Source organism: Ochotona curzoniae, unplaced genomic scaffold, assembly GCF_017591425.1.
Source record: "Ochotona curzoniae isolate NIBS_2020 unplaced genomic scaffold, NIBS_Ocur_1.0 contig_91, whole genome shotgun sequence".
NCBI classification, from domain to species: Eukaryota; Metazoa; Chordata; class Mammalia; order Lagomorpha; family Ochotonidae; genus Ochotona; species Ochotona curzoniae.
The window spans coordinates 5,377-17,262 of record NW_024466609.1 but is presented as its reverse complement, the minus strand read 5'-3'; the positions used below and the strand labels follow the sequence as shown (position 1 = coordinate 17,262).

Here is an 11,886-nt window from a genome sequence, read left to right as displayed (position 1 = left end):
AAGTGGTATGAGCAATTTACCAATGTGGGTGAGGAGCTAGTCTGGCCCTGGAATTGGCAGCTAGTGGTCAAGGACAGAGGGGGCACTGCCCAAACTGCCTTGGCTCTGTAACAGCAGCCGCAGCCACAGATTGGGCAGACTAGAGTTTCGGGTTGGCCAGCACGGCCAGCCTGTCCTTGTTGGAATGGACAGGGTGGGAGTGCTAGAAGTGCAACTGGCACAGGGGAATCAGCAGGTGGGCCAACCGTCAGCTGGGGGTGCCGAGTGTTTGGGTGACTGTGCCTGGGACAGCTGCCATGAGGCAAGTCAGGCTGGCTCTCTGAGTTGGGGGTGTCAGGTTTGAGGCCCTGGTGGTGCAGCAAATGGCATTGAGTGCTGTGGCAGTGGTGGTGGGGTGGGGACATGGCTGGCTGAGCACATGTGGACCTGGAGAGGCTGGCTGGTGGGCTTGAGCCTGGGGCTGCCATCCAAGTTTTTCTGGTTCTTCAACAGCAAGCAGGCCAGCAGGGCAGTTGTGCTGGGTGTGTGGGGATGCTGGAAGGGTATGTGATCCCGAACCAGGTGGTGAAGGGTGATTTAACCAGGGACATGTGGGTGTTGGCCTGACCCTGGAGCAGGCTCATGGGAGGTTCGTGCTAGAGACGGGAGTGCTAGAGGCAGAGTGGGATCAGGGCAATCAGGCCTTTAGTTTCAGAAAGTGTGTGGTACCTTTGGGATGAAGTGCATGTATGCTGGCCCAAGTGGTCTGTCCTGGCCTTGGAAGAGTGGGCATTTTGTCAGGCCAGACAATCAGAAGCACAGGGTACCAAGGGGGTTGGCAGCTTAGCAGTCCCAGTCCGGAAGCAGCTGGTTGGTCAGCGGCTGTTGGAGGGAGCAGGTTGCTGGCTGAGTCAGCCTAGTCTTGAGCTGCTGACTGGGCAGATGGACAGGCATGCTACAGGCATTTGTGGCATTTATGGGATGGTGGCAGAACCATCCTTACCCTGGGGCATTTGACAAGTTGGCTGTGAGCACGGAAACTGAGATTAGGGTCCATCTGATCAAGGCTTGTCAGAGCAGTGGTCATGAGATCTGTCCCTGGAGTGGCATTCAGAGCCACCAGGAGTAGCCTGAGGGAGGCATGGCACTCAGGCTAGAAGCACAGGTATTTCCTGCCCAGAAGACCTGTGCCTGCTGCAGCAACCAAGGTGGGAATGCTAGAGGCACTGTGGGTCCAGGGAGAGTGAGCCTAGTTTGGTGATAAGAGGGCCCACTAGAAATTAACAAATGCCAAGTCCATGTGACAATCCAGTCTGAATGGAAACCCTGAGAGGAAGAATTGTTCATTACCCAGAAGTCTGTCTGTTAATCTGAAGACCTATGTCCCAGCTTCCCCAGCAATATAAGTTATCCTAAGAGACATAGAGCGAACAGCCTGGACACACTTACAAGGCTGCAGACATTCACATTTCCCTGGCTTCTCTGCCCACATTCCATTACTGCTAGGCCTCATCTTTCCTGGAACTCTTGAAAGAACACAATTTTGAAATACAAAGTTTCTTAGAATTTACATCATTACATCGTTATTGTCCCACCCAAAGTGTAAACAGAGTGTGAGAAATACAAACATACAGGGCCTTGCTTAGGGCCTACCTGTCCTCAGAATCTGCTGGGATCCAGAGAGCAATCAGGTGCTGGAGTGCCAGAGTGATGGAAGCATGTGACCAAGAGAGTGAGCCCATCCCTATCATGGAGTTCATTGGGGGTTGTAAGGGGAGTGGTTACACAGCAATGCAATACCGCCCCCTCTCAGGTTCCAGGTGATGATGGGTGAGTGTCACAGGTGGGCAGAAGGGAAAGCCTAGATGGTGTAGGGGCTGTGTCTTCCAAGCTGATAACCCTGAACTAGCTGCCTATCCTACAATATTGAGAGAAGGAAGCCACAAGTCTCACCCTCTGTTTCTCTGGCTGAGGTGATAGACATTACTGCCCATTGTGAGTAAATTTCTTTCTCTCTGCACTTGGGTGATTCATGTGAACTCCTCCCTGAGATGGTGCATAAAAGGCACCATTTCCACTATTTTCTTGTGTGTTTCCTCCTTTGGAGCCCCTTCCTGCCTCTAGGACAGCACCATTTTCTTTCTTCTTATTAAATAAATCGTGCTTTGCAAGCTAGAATTGTTTGCATGAAAATTGTGTCATGTGAGACAAAAAAGAGGTTTATATATATATATATATATACATATTTAAAGATTTATTTATTTTATTGGAAAGTCAGATATACAGAGAGAATAAGAGTTAGAGAGGAAGATTTTCCATCCGATGATTCACTCCCCAAGTGAGTGTAACAGCCGATGCTATTCCGATCTAAAGCCAGGATCCAGGAACTTTTTCCAGGTCTCCCACACGGGTGCAGGATCCCAAGGCTTTGGGCCGTCCTTGTCTGTTTCCTAGCTCACAAGCAGGAAGCTGGATGGGAAGTGGAGCTGTCGGGATTAGAACCGGCGCCCATATGGGATCCTGGCCCGTTCAAGGCTAGGTCTTTAGCTGCTAGACCATGCCGCTGGGACCCACCCCCCCAAAAAAGAGCTTTTTACTGCAGTGTTTTGGTTTGAAATTCCTTGCAACTCTAGCTCACCTTGCTATGGACAGCAAAAAGTCCACAATATCAGACAGGCTAGAGGTTAGTGTTGGGGCTGCCCTTCTGGCCTGGCCCTGGAGGAGCTTGCAGAAGGCATACGGATGTGGGACATGCCACTGGAGGGTCAACTAGCTTCAGATCAGTTGACAGGGTGGACATGTTGTGAGCAGGGGACTGAAGGCATGCAGGCTGGGGCTGGTAGAGGCAGCATGGCTGTCAGAAGGGACCCAGCACTGAGGGGACAGATCACTGGCTGAAACCTGACTGGCTCTCAGCAGCGGATGGTGGACAGTGTGAAAGTGTTTGGGCTTGAGGCGCAATGACACTGGCTCACTAAGCCTGGCCCTGGATGGGCAAGTTGGGAAACAGAGGGAGCGTGTTAAAGGCACACCCTTCCCCCAGCACAATTAGGCTCTGAAGTGGATGATTACAGTGCTATGGCAGCAGGGACACTGGCCAGGATGACTTGGCTATGAAGTAGATGGTGGGAGGACAGCGGTTGTAGAGTGTAACAGCTTGTCTGGCCTGGCCCTGGAAAACGCGGCCAGTGGGTGCATTTTTTCCTTGGCTTATTGTCATAAGTCCTTGTCCCTGGAGCACTCTGTGCATGCCTGGCATGCATGTGGGTACCAGCTAAGCCCTCTTGGCCCAGGAGTGTACCGCAGGCCCAGAAGTGCACAGTGGGCCAGGTGGAGTCGCTGTTCAAGCACACCTGGCCCTGGAGCACCTGGCAGGCAGGTTGCAGATGATGGGTTCTGTCCCCAGTCTGGTTTTGCTGTGGCAATCAGGGCAGCATGGCCCTGGAAGAGAATGGATCGGAGAGGCCAGGTGGCTAACAGGGCGCTGTCTGAATTAGCATCTGGCAAGGTGGGAGGACTGGTGGTGCATGGCATGCTGTCTGATAGGCCCAGGCCCAGAGGAAGGGTGCAGGGTGTGTGACGCTGGCTGAACCTGGTTAACCCTGTAACAAACAGTGAGTGGGGCTGCATGGCCTGCTGGCTAGGGGTGCTATGCAGGATGCACTGGCTTAGCCGGTTTGGACGAAGTGGCCCTAGAGCGGATGGTGTGAGTGCTGGGGCCCGTGAAGCAACCTCTCAATATGCCCTGCCTTAGAACCTCAGGAGGGGGCTGTGGAGGACGAAGGCGTAGAAGGGCGTGAGATAGCAGCTGAGTCCACCTGAACCTGGAGTGGCTTGCAGGCAAGCTTGGAACAAGGGGTTAGTGGGTGTGTTCCTAGTGAAGTGGACAGCACGCAGGCTGAGGATGCGGGGGATGCCGGCTGAATCAGCAGGTCTTTTCAGCAGCAATGTATGAGCTGCCTGTGCAGGGCAATCTCCTGGTGTGGCAGGTGGGTGAGCAGCCTGCTAGGGGCACTGGGAAGCTGGCAGAGCCTACCTGGTTCTGCTGCAGCAAGCAGAGTAGCCTGCCGAGTGTGTGTGTGTGTGTGTGTGTGTGTGTGTGTGTGTCTGTGTATGGGTGTGGGGGTGGGTTGCAGGCAGAGTGTGCCTGACTCTGGAGCAGCAGGCATAGTGGGAGGGTTAGATGAGCAGGGGATTATCGACCTAGTCCTTGAAGCTCTGGAGCACCGGGCAAGTGGGTTATCGAAGCGTGGGCCCCATCTACACTGGCCTGAACCTGGAGTGCCATCCTGATGGGCACTAGAAGTACAGGGTGAACAGGAACCACTAACTGATTCTCTCTGCCTTCAAGAGACCTATGGAGTAGAAGACCAGGTGGACTGCAGGTTATGGGTCTCCCTCCAAGTAGCCTGTACAGGTCTGACCCTGGCCACCTGACACTAGATCTGTGGGGTACGTAGCCAAGACCACTGGGGCCTGGAGCTCAAGGCATGTCCACGGGTTGCTTCTATTCTTTAGGGAGGTTGACTGTGGCCAATTCCACCTGGCCCTAGAGCAGCATGAGGGGTGTCAGGGTAGGCCGAGTAGCGGTGCTTGGGATACTGGCAGAGCCATTGTGGTCCAAGACCGGGGCAGCAGTGGTGGTGAGCCTTTGGGGCAGTGGCCGAAACCACCTGGCCCTGGTGCAGTCGGCTTGCGGGAAGGGGCATGCTAGAGGCTTACAGGGCTCCAGCATAGCCCAGCTGGCCCTGGAAGGGCTGGCATGTGGGTTAGGGTCGTTGGGGACACAGGCACAACCTCACGAGACTGGAGTGGCACACAGGACAGGTGGCCAAGAGGTGCAGGGCCTGGAAGCTGAGCAAGCCTGCACATATAAAGGTTTACATTAACACTGGTGTGGTCCAGGGAAAGTCGGCCAGCAGGACAGTGGCACTGGCAGCGACAGCCATGTTCCAAAAAAAGGACAGAGGCTGCTCTGAGGCTGTTTGACTGCAGCTTATAATTACCTTGACAGTGTAACTGATTATAAGCGTCATAATGAAGAGTGAGGTTTATGTCTGGGGCATGTTCCCTTAAAAAAACAAAAGCAAAAACAAAAGAAGAACCTGGTTCATATAGGATCCTGGTGCACGAAAGGTAAAGAATTCTGTCACTAGGCTACCGCACCAGGTCTCACTACTTGCCTCTTAAACATTGTTTTGAAAATGCAACGAAAAAACTTAAACAGAGAAAGGAAATTATATGCATAGTTGTGACCTTTTACACAGCAGAACTGTCAATGTACACCAATGACTCACTTATGCAAAACCAAACTGAAACTGATGAGAGAATCACGCGAGATTTCTGGGTAGAAGATCAACACAATCAAGCTGGTATTCCTAATAAGAAACAGATAAGAAACAGTATAAAATCAAAACAAAAAAAAAAAAGAAAAAGAGAAATGAGATCTAAAACATTAATTTACACTACATTTTCAAATATCTTCCTGCTCTGTATTTTAAGGTGTCAAATGAACTAACAGCAAAAAGCCAATATAAAGAAGGAAATTCTCAGAATCAACTGAACATTCAATGAAGAGTAACTCTAGATTCTTGTCCTACATTTCTGTTTTCCAGACTTGAATGGGATCCTGAAGGAGAGGCCAGGAGGTGGACTGATGTGAGAGGCGACAGCGGCCCCTGCTGTTGGAAGGCTCAAGCTGCAAGAGAGGAGGCCACTTCCTGCCTGAGGTGAAGCCCCGCCCCTCACTCCCCCTCCCTCCAGAATCCTACCTCACTGCCCTCCTCCCTTTGTGATTCTGATTGGCTGCGCATTGTGATGTCACACGTAGTCATGGTGAGTGGGAGCGGCCAATTAGACGTGCCCAGGAAGCCCTGTGGCAGCAGGCGGGAGGTGTTACTGGTTGTGCTGGTGGAGAGGTGCAGGTGGCTGAGCCAGTGCTGCCCTGTGAGCTCCCTCCCCGCAGGAGCCTGTGCAGGACCCCCGACTGGTGAGAAGCTGGGAAGGGTGAGTGTGTGAGAGCATCTCCTGAGGCCGCGGGGCGGGCGGGGGCCAGGAGGGGGACCTTGGGGTCCTCACTCTGCAGCACTGACCTTGAACACTAGGACTCACAGTGGAACCCATTGTGCAGTGAGGAGGGGGGAGTGCCCAGGGACAGTTCGACCTTCATGTTGGGCAGGGTTTGCTATCTCTCTCTCTCTTTTTAAAATTTTATATCAATTTGTATTTTAATTGGCCTGATTTTCCTGAGTTGAGAAGCAGCGTCTCAGGCCCCCAGCTCAGTCCTCAGTGAAGCTCCTCCTAAGGGTCTGGGGCAGTTTTCTTGTTGCTCACACCAGACCAGCACAGACTCCAGCAGTTAGAACAAACAGCCTTGTTTTCCTCCGAGTTTTGCTGCAAGGTTGAGGGGCAGCATGTGGTGCTGGCGTTGTGCTTGACCAATGCTTGGGTTGGCACAGCGAGTTTGTAGACAATCTATTTGAAAAAATCCTTTGTCAATTTAAGTCTTTTTCTCTTTGATCTTCCATTGTCAAAGGTGACTAAATCCTGGTACTGTGTGATAATTGATGTTTGTGATTTCTTAAATTGAATTTTTTAAAGTGATATGATATGGTAAATAGATCTTAAAAATGTCTTTATTTCTTTTCTTGCTATTTTTATGTTCAAATGAGAGTTCAAGTAAGAGAAAGGGCCAGGTGCCTTGGCCTAGTAGTTAAAGTCCTCTCCTTGAGTGCCCTGGGATCCCATATGTGCGCCGCTTCTAATCCCGGCAGCTCTGCTTCCCATCCAGCCTTGTGCTTGTGGCCTGGGAAAGCTGGAGGGTGGGTAGGCGTTGAGCCTGTGCAGGGGTGCGGGGAGGCGGAAGGTGCTAGTGTATGTGGCTGGCCCGGCACCTGCTGCAGGTTCAGGATGCTGTCGATGGCACTTTGCAAGTGCTCCATGGGAGTGTTGTTCTGTGGACTGTGGCTTGAGAAGCAGGCCTGGTCCATGTGTGCGGACTGGGGCTTGCGCCACTTGGCGGGTGGCATTGTGGGGGCCTCCGGGCCGGCATGGGTGGCTGCATGGGTGGCCTCAGGCAGCATGGTGGTGCCCTTAAGTAGCTGCTGGTACAGTTCGTCCTCCACAGCCGCCACTTGTGGCCTCGTCCACCTTGGCGGGCAGGGGCGTGGCACTGGTGGCCACATGCTCTGGGTAGCTGTTGCAGAGCAGCAGGCACGGCCAGGGTGGTGTAGGCCCGCAGCCTTGTGAGTGGCGGGTGGCGCCAGCGGTGGCATGTGGTCCACTATGCCGTTCATCTGGGTGGCCGGGGTTGATGGTGGCGGGGATTTGCGCTGCAGGGGCTCGGCATTCTGGGGCGCAGGGGACGGCTGGTGACCAGGGTCCAGCGCCTTGTTGTGCACCACCTTGCTGAGCCTGGTCTGCTGTTTGATCTTGAGCTTGAGACTAAGCTGGATTCGCACCTCATAGGTCTTGATTGGCGGGCCGTTGCGGGAAGGCGTGGGGCTGTCCTCATTGGCGTCCAGGAAAGAGGCAGCAGACCATGAGGAGGAAGACAGGGAGGAGGACGCATCAGCCCAGGTCATGGAAGGCAATCCACCAGTCCCGCAATGCCAGATCACAAGCTTGGTGGGCAGGTGCGAGGGCCTGGGTGCGTTTCAATAACTGGGTGGAGACTGTCTCAAATTCCTCGTCCACCTTGTAGTAGCTGGGGGAGGAGAGGGCGCCCTGGTACATGTGGTAGGGCAGCAGGCCCTGCAGGGCATCCTTCAGGTAGGAGAAGGTGGTCTTGCATTCGGGGTGCAGCACAGAGCCTTGGTATTTGTGGAAATGCTCCAGGAGACAGGCCTCCTTGCTGGGTTGCAGTGCAGGGGCCTTCTTCAGCTGTAATTAAGGTACAGGGTCCTTGGTCACACTTAGGGCTGGGAGGCTGCCAGCAAACGGGGAGATGTACCTGTGCCTGCTGGAGGTCCAGGGTCAGCAGCGTGCTGGCTGCAGGGGGTGCTGGTGGGGTGGGCTGCATGGTGAGCATGGGGGTAGCCTCCCAGGTGGTAGTGGGGGAGGAGGCAGCCGCCGCAGCAGGGGGAAGAGCTGCTGGCTGTACCAGCCCATGGGGGCGTTGAGCATGGCCAAGGCGCTAGGAGGCAGGATGATGCCCTGCAGGACTGTGGTGGTGGTGGTGTGGACCACGGCTGTAGGCTGGCTCTGTGTGGGCAGGCTACCCGCCGCCAGCGACATGGGCATCTGGAAGAACGTGGGCTGGCCCACCTGGATGGGTGCAGTGGAGAGGATGTGTGTGGCAGTGCTGTGTGCAGCCGAGGGTGGGGCCAGCACAGGGCCCAGTCTCAAAGGGGTTGCCAAGTTCTGCTTTGTGAGGATGGGGTTGGTGATGAGCTGTCCGTGTGTGTGAGGGGCCGCAGCAGCCAGGATCTGGCCACCCACATTGGCTGGCAAGGAGGAGAGTGGTTGCGGGAGCTGGAAGGTGGGGACGCTGGGCAGCAGGAACTGGTTCTGGCCAGGCAGCTTGTGCTAGGTTGGGATGGCGATACTGCTGCCCTGGTTCAGCAGGTGCATGTTCACGGGCTTGCTCAGGGTGCCTGGTGGCCTCTGTGGCACCGCTCCAGTTGTGGTGGCTGGTGGCTACCTGAAGACGCTGGCCTGCAGGGTGGGCGCGGGGAAGCCTAAGAACACCACGTTCTGGCCAGCCTTGCCAGCTGCCATGGAGGTCAGGTTCTGTTGTGCCTTGGGTTGTGGTGGGAGGGAGCCCAGCTCGCCCTGAATGGTGAGTGTGGCACCGACAGGCGCAAAAGGTTTAGGTCTTGGTTGGTACAGCTTGGGGAACACCACCCTTGCTGGCTTGTTCTGGATGGGCGTGGGTGTATGGTGTAGGATCATGTTGGATCTTCCGACAAATGATTCACTCCCCAAGTGACTGCAGTGGCCAGTACTGTGCCAATCTGATGCTGGGAGCCAGGAGCTCTCGCGGGCCTCCTACGTGGGTGCAGGGACCCAAAGCTTTGTGCCATCCTAGACTGCTTTCACAGGCTACAAGCAAGGAGCTGGATGGGAAGTGGGCTGCCTGGATGAGAACCAGCTACCATATGGGATCCCAGAGCGCTCAAGGTGAGGACTTTGCCTGCTAGGCCATGGCACCGGGCCCAATCACTCCATTCCTAGCACAATGAATTCACTGCAGAATCCACTGACTGACATAGCCCATCTTAGAGTCTCCATTTGCCCAGTTTTTCACTACCAACATATGGCTGGGGTATTTGATTGATGCGTTCTGTCCTCTGTTGTGGTGCCAGGTATCGTCTGCAGGTTCCCATAGACTGCCATATCCTCCATGTGTACCTGATTATGTCCTAGGTGGCTCGGCTCTGGCACTTGCACTCCATGGCAGACCCTGGAACCTGTACTTCCATCCATGGGTAGAGTTCTGAGTATAGCAGTTTGTGCGGGGAAATCCCCAAAGAAACTTTGAGGTGATCCTGGACTAGATTCTAGTATGTACTTGCAGGTACAGGGCCCAACACAGACCATCACCCCAATCAGCTGTGGTTGATATTGCTATGTTGGTTCTGTTTTCAGCCCTGTCCTCCACTGGAACCAATGGGTGTTGCAGTTCAGCCTGATTCTGCACAGCACACCTTTGGCCCTCACATAAACCAAAGGGAACTGCAACCTATTGCGGCCAGCCACAGTAACCCCCACCAGGCCTTTCCCTTGCCCTAGTTCCCATGCTTACCAATTTGTGTAGCCGACCAGTTCAGTCTGTCTCACCTCCCGTTCAACTCTCATGTATGTCAAAGGCATTGAAGCCTAGTTCAACCTAACCAGCTCCACTGTTCAGCTCACACACATTCTGTTGGTTGCCATTCTGTCCAGCCACCCCTGCCCCAGTGCTGGTTTTAATGCTCTGCAGTGGAAGTGGTAAGCCAAGAGGGAGGTGCCCACTGTTTCCCTCCTAGATCACTCAAAACTCCCAGATCATGCACTTTTCACATGATTCTGTAGTTTAACTTGACAGATTAGCCACCGGTGCCAGCATCTGCTATCTGATGCTGTTGTAAAACCCAGCCAACCCTCACCTATTCTGCTTTATGTTTGCCCCAATAGGGATAGCCAATTAAACCTGACTCTTCCCTGATCTGGCTTGCATGAGGCCCACAGGTGTTATAGCCCTGCCTGGTATTAACTCATGCTGTACAGTGAGTGAGGTGTTCCAGCAGGGGTGCCCTCTGCATTCCCCCTACCAGCTAGTGGGAGCAGTAGCCAGCCTGGCCAGGCCCACTCTCAATTCCTGCTGTAATGTGTACTGGTGTGTGTCACAACCATACTGGTTCGACTCACACTGTTCTGTTGCTCAGATTCGTCAGCGGTGATGTAAACTGGTCCACCCCTGACCTGTGCCAAATGTCTGCCGTTGGGTACCTTTCCCTGGCCTGCTCTGGGCTGTTTGTTTTGTGCTTATTGTGCTTACCTGCTCTGGGTTGTGTCCTGACAAAGGAGTTGCCCAGATTGCTCCATCAGAACCTCTCCCAATGCCAGATTTTGCATGTACTTGTAGGTCCATGAGTCAGCCCTATTCAGTCCACCTCCTGTCCTAGCAGGAACAGTGGTCTTTCCTAACTGGCCTTCAACCAATTCTGGTTATTGTTGGATGTTTCAGCACAGCCAAGACTCATCCATACCCAAACACAGCTCACACATGGCTCAGTAGGGGTAAAGATCAAGCTTAGTCCATCCCACAGCTACCCTGGTCCTCCAGAATATGAGATGGTGTTGGAGTCTGGCCTGGCTTGGTGCGTCCAGTCCCAGTCCACACTTGTGACAAGGGAGACTTTAGCTGTATCCAGATGAGAATGCATTCCGCACTAAAGCCCCTGAACTCCCAAGTCAGCTAGGGTGTCCTCTTAGGTGCCTAACCAGGCCTGTTCCCAGCCATAAATTGTATGCATGCCAGTGGTTGCTCTGACTTTCTTGGCATAACCTCTCACCTGTCTTGGCCTTTGCCTTTGATACTGTGGTCTAGCAGCTAGGGTCCGCGGCTTGAACGAGCCAGGATCCCATATGCTCTCAGGTTCTAATATCGGCAGCTCATTTTCCATCCAGCTCCCTGCTTGTGGCCTGGGAAAGCAGTCGAGGACGGCCCAAACAATTGAGACCCTGTACCCACGTGGGAGACTTGGAGGAAGTTCCTGGCTCCTGGCTTCGGATCTGCACAGCACTGGACATTGTGGTCACTTGTGGAATGAATCATTGGTTGGAAGATCTTCCTCTCTGTCTCTCCTCCTCTCTGTATATCTGACTTTGCAATAAAAATAAATAAAATCTTAAAAAAAAAAGAGGTTCTTTGACCCACATATCAGATTCTCAAGAAACCATTTAAAAAAACAAACAAAAGAAGATGTTATTTATTTTTTTCTAAGATTTATTTATTTATTTATTGGAAAGTCAGATATACAGAGAGAAGGAGAGACAAAGAGGAAGATCTTCTGTCCGATGATTCTCTCCCCAAGTGAGAACAATGGCTGATGCTATGCCGATCACAAGCCAGGATCCAGGAACTTCTTCTGAGTATCCACACGGGTACAGAGTTCCAAAGTTTAGGCCGTCCTCTACTGCTTTCCCAGGCCACAATCAGGGAGCTGAATGGGAAGTGGAGCTGCTGGGATTAGAACCGGCGCCCATATGGGAACCTGGCACATTCAAGGTGAGGACTTAAGCCGCTAGGCCACGCTGCCGGACCCAGAAGGAAATGTTACTTTAAACTTCCCTGAAAGTCTCCAGTCATGGTGGGTATTGCTGTGCCAGTGGAAGAAGGGCCAACACAGAGCCTGATGGGCCACTTGGTGCTGTCAAGTCTGGGTCTTTGTGATGTGCACATCTACAGCAGGAAAGAAATAC

At 53.3% G+C, this 11,886-nt stretch overlaps 1 pseudogene; it reads right to left on the bottom strand.

Annotated features, from left to right (window-relative positions):
* Positions 1-5,343: 5,343 nt before the first annotated feature.
* On the bottom strand, positions 5,344-8,871 carry LOC121166212 (annotated as a pseudogene).
* Between the last annotated feature and the right edge of the window lie 3,015 nt (positions 8,872-11,886).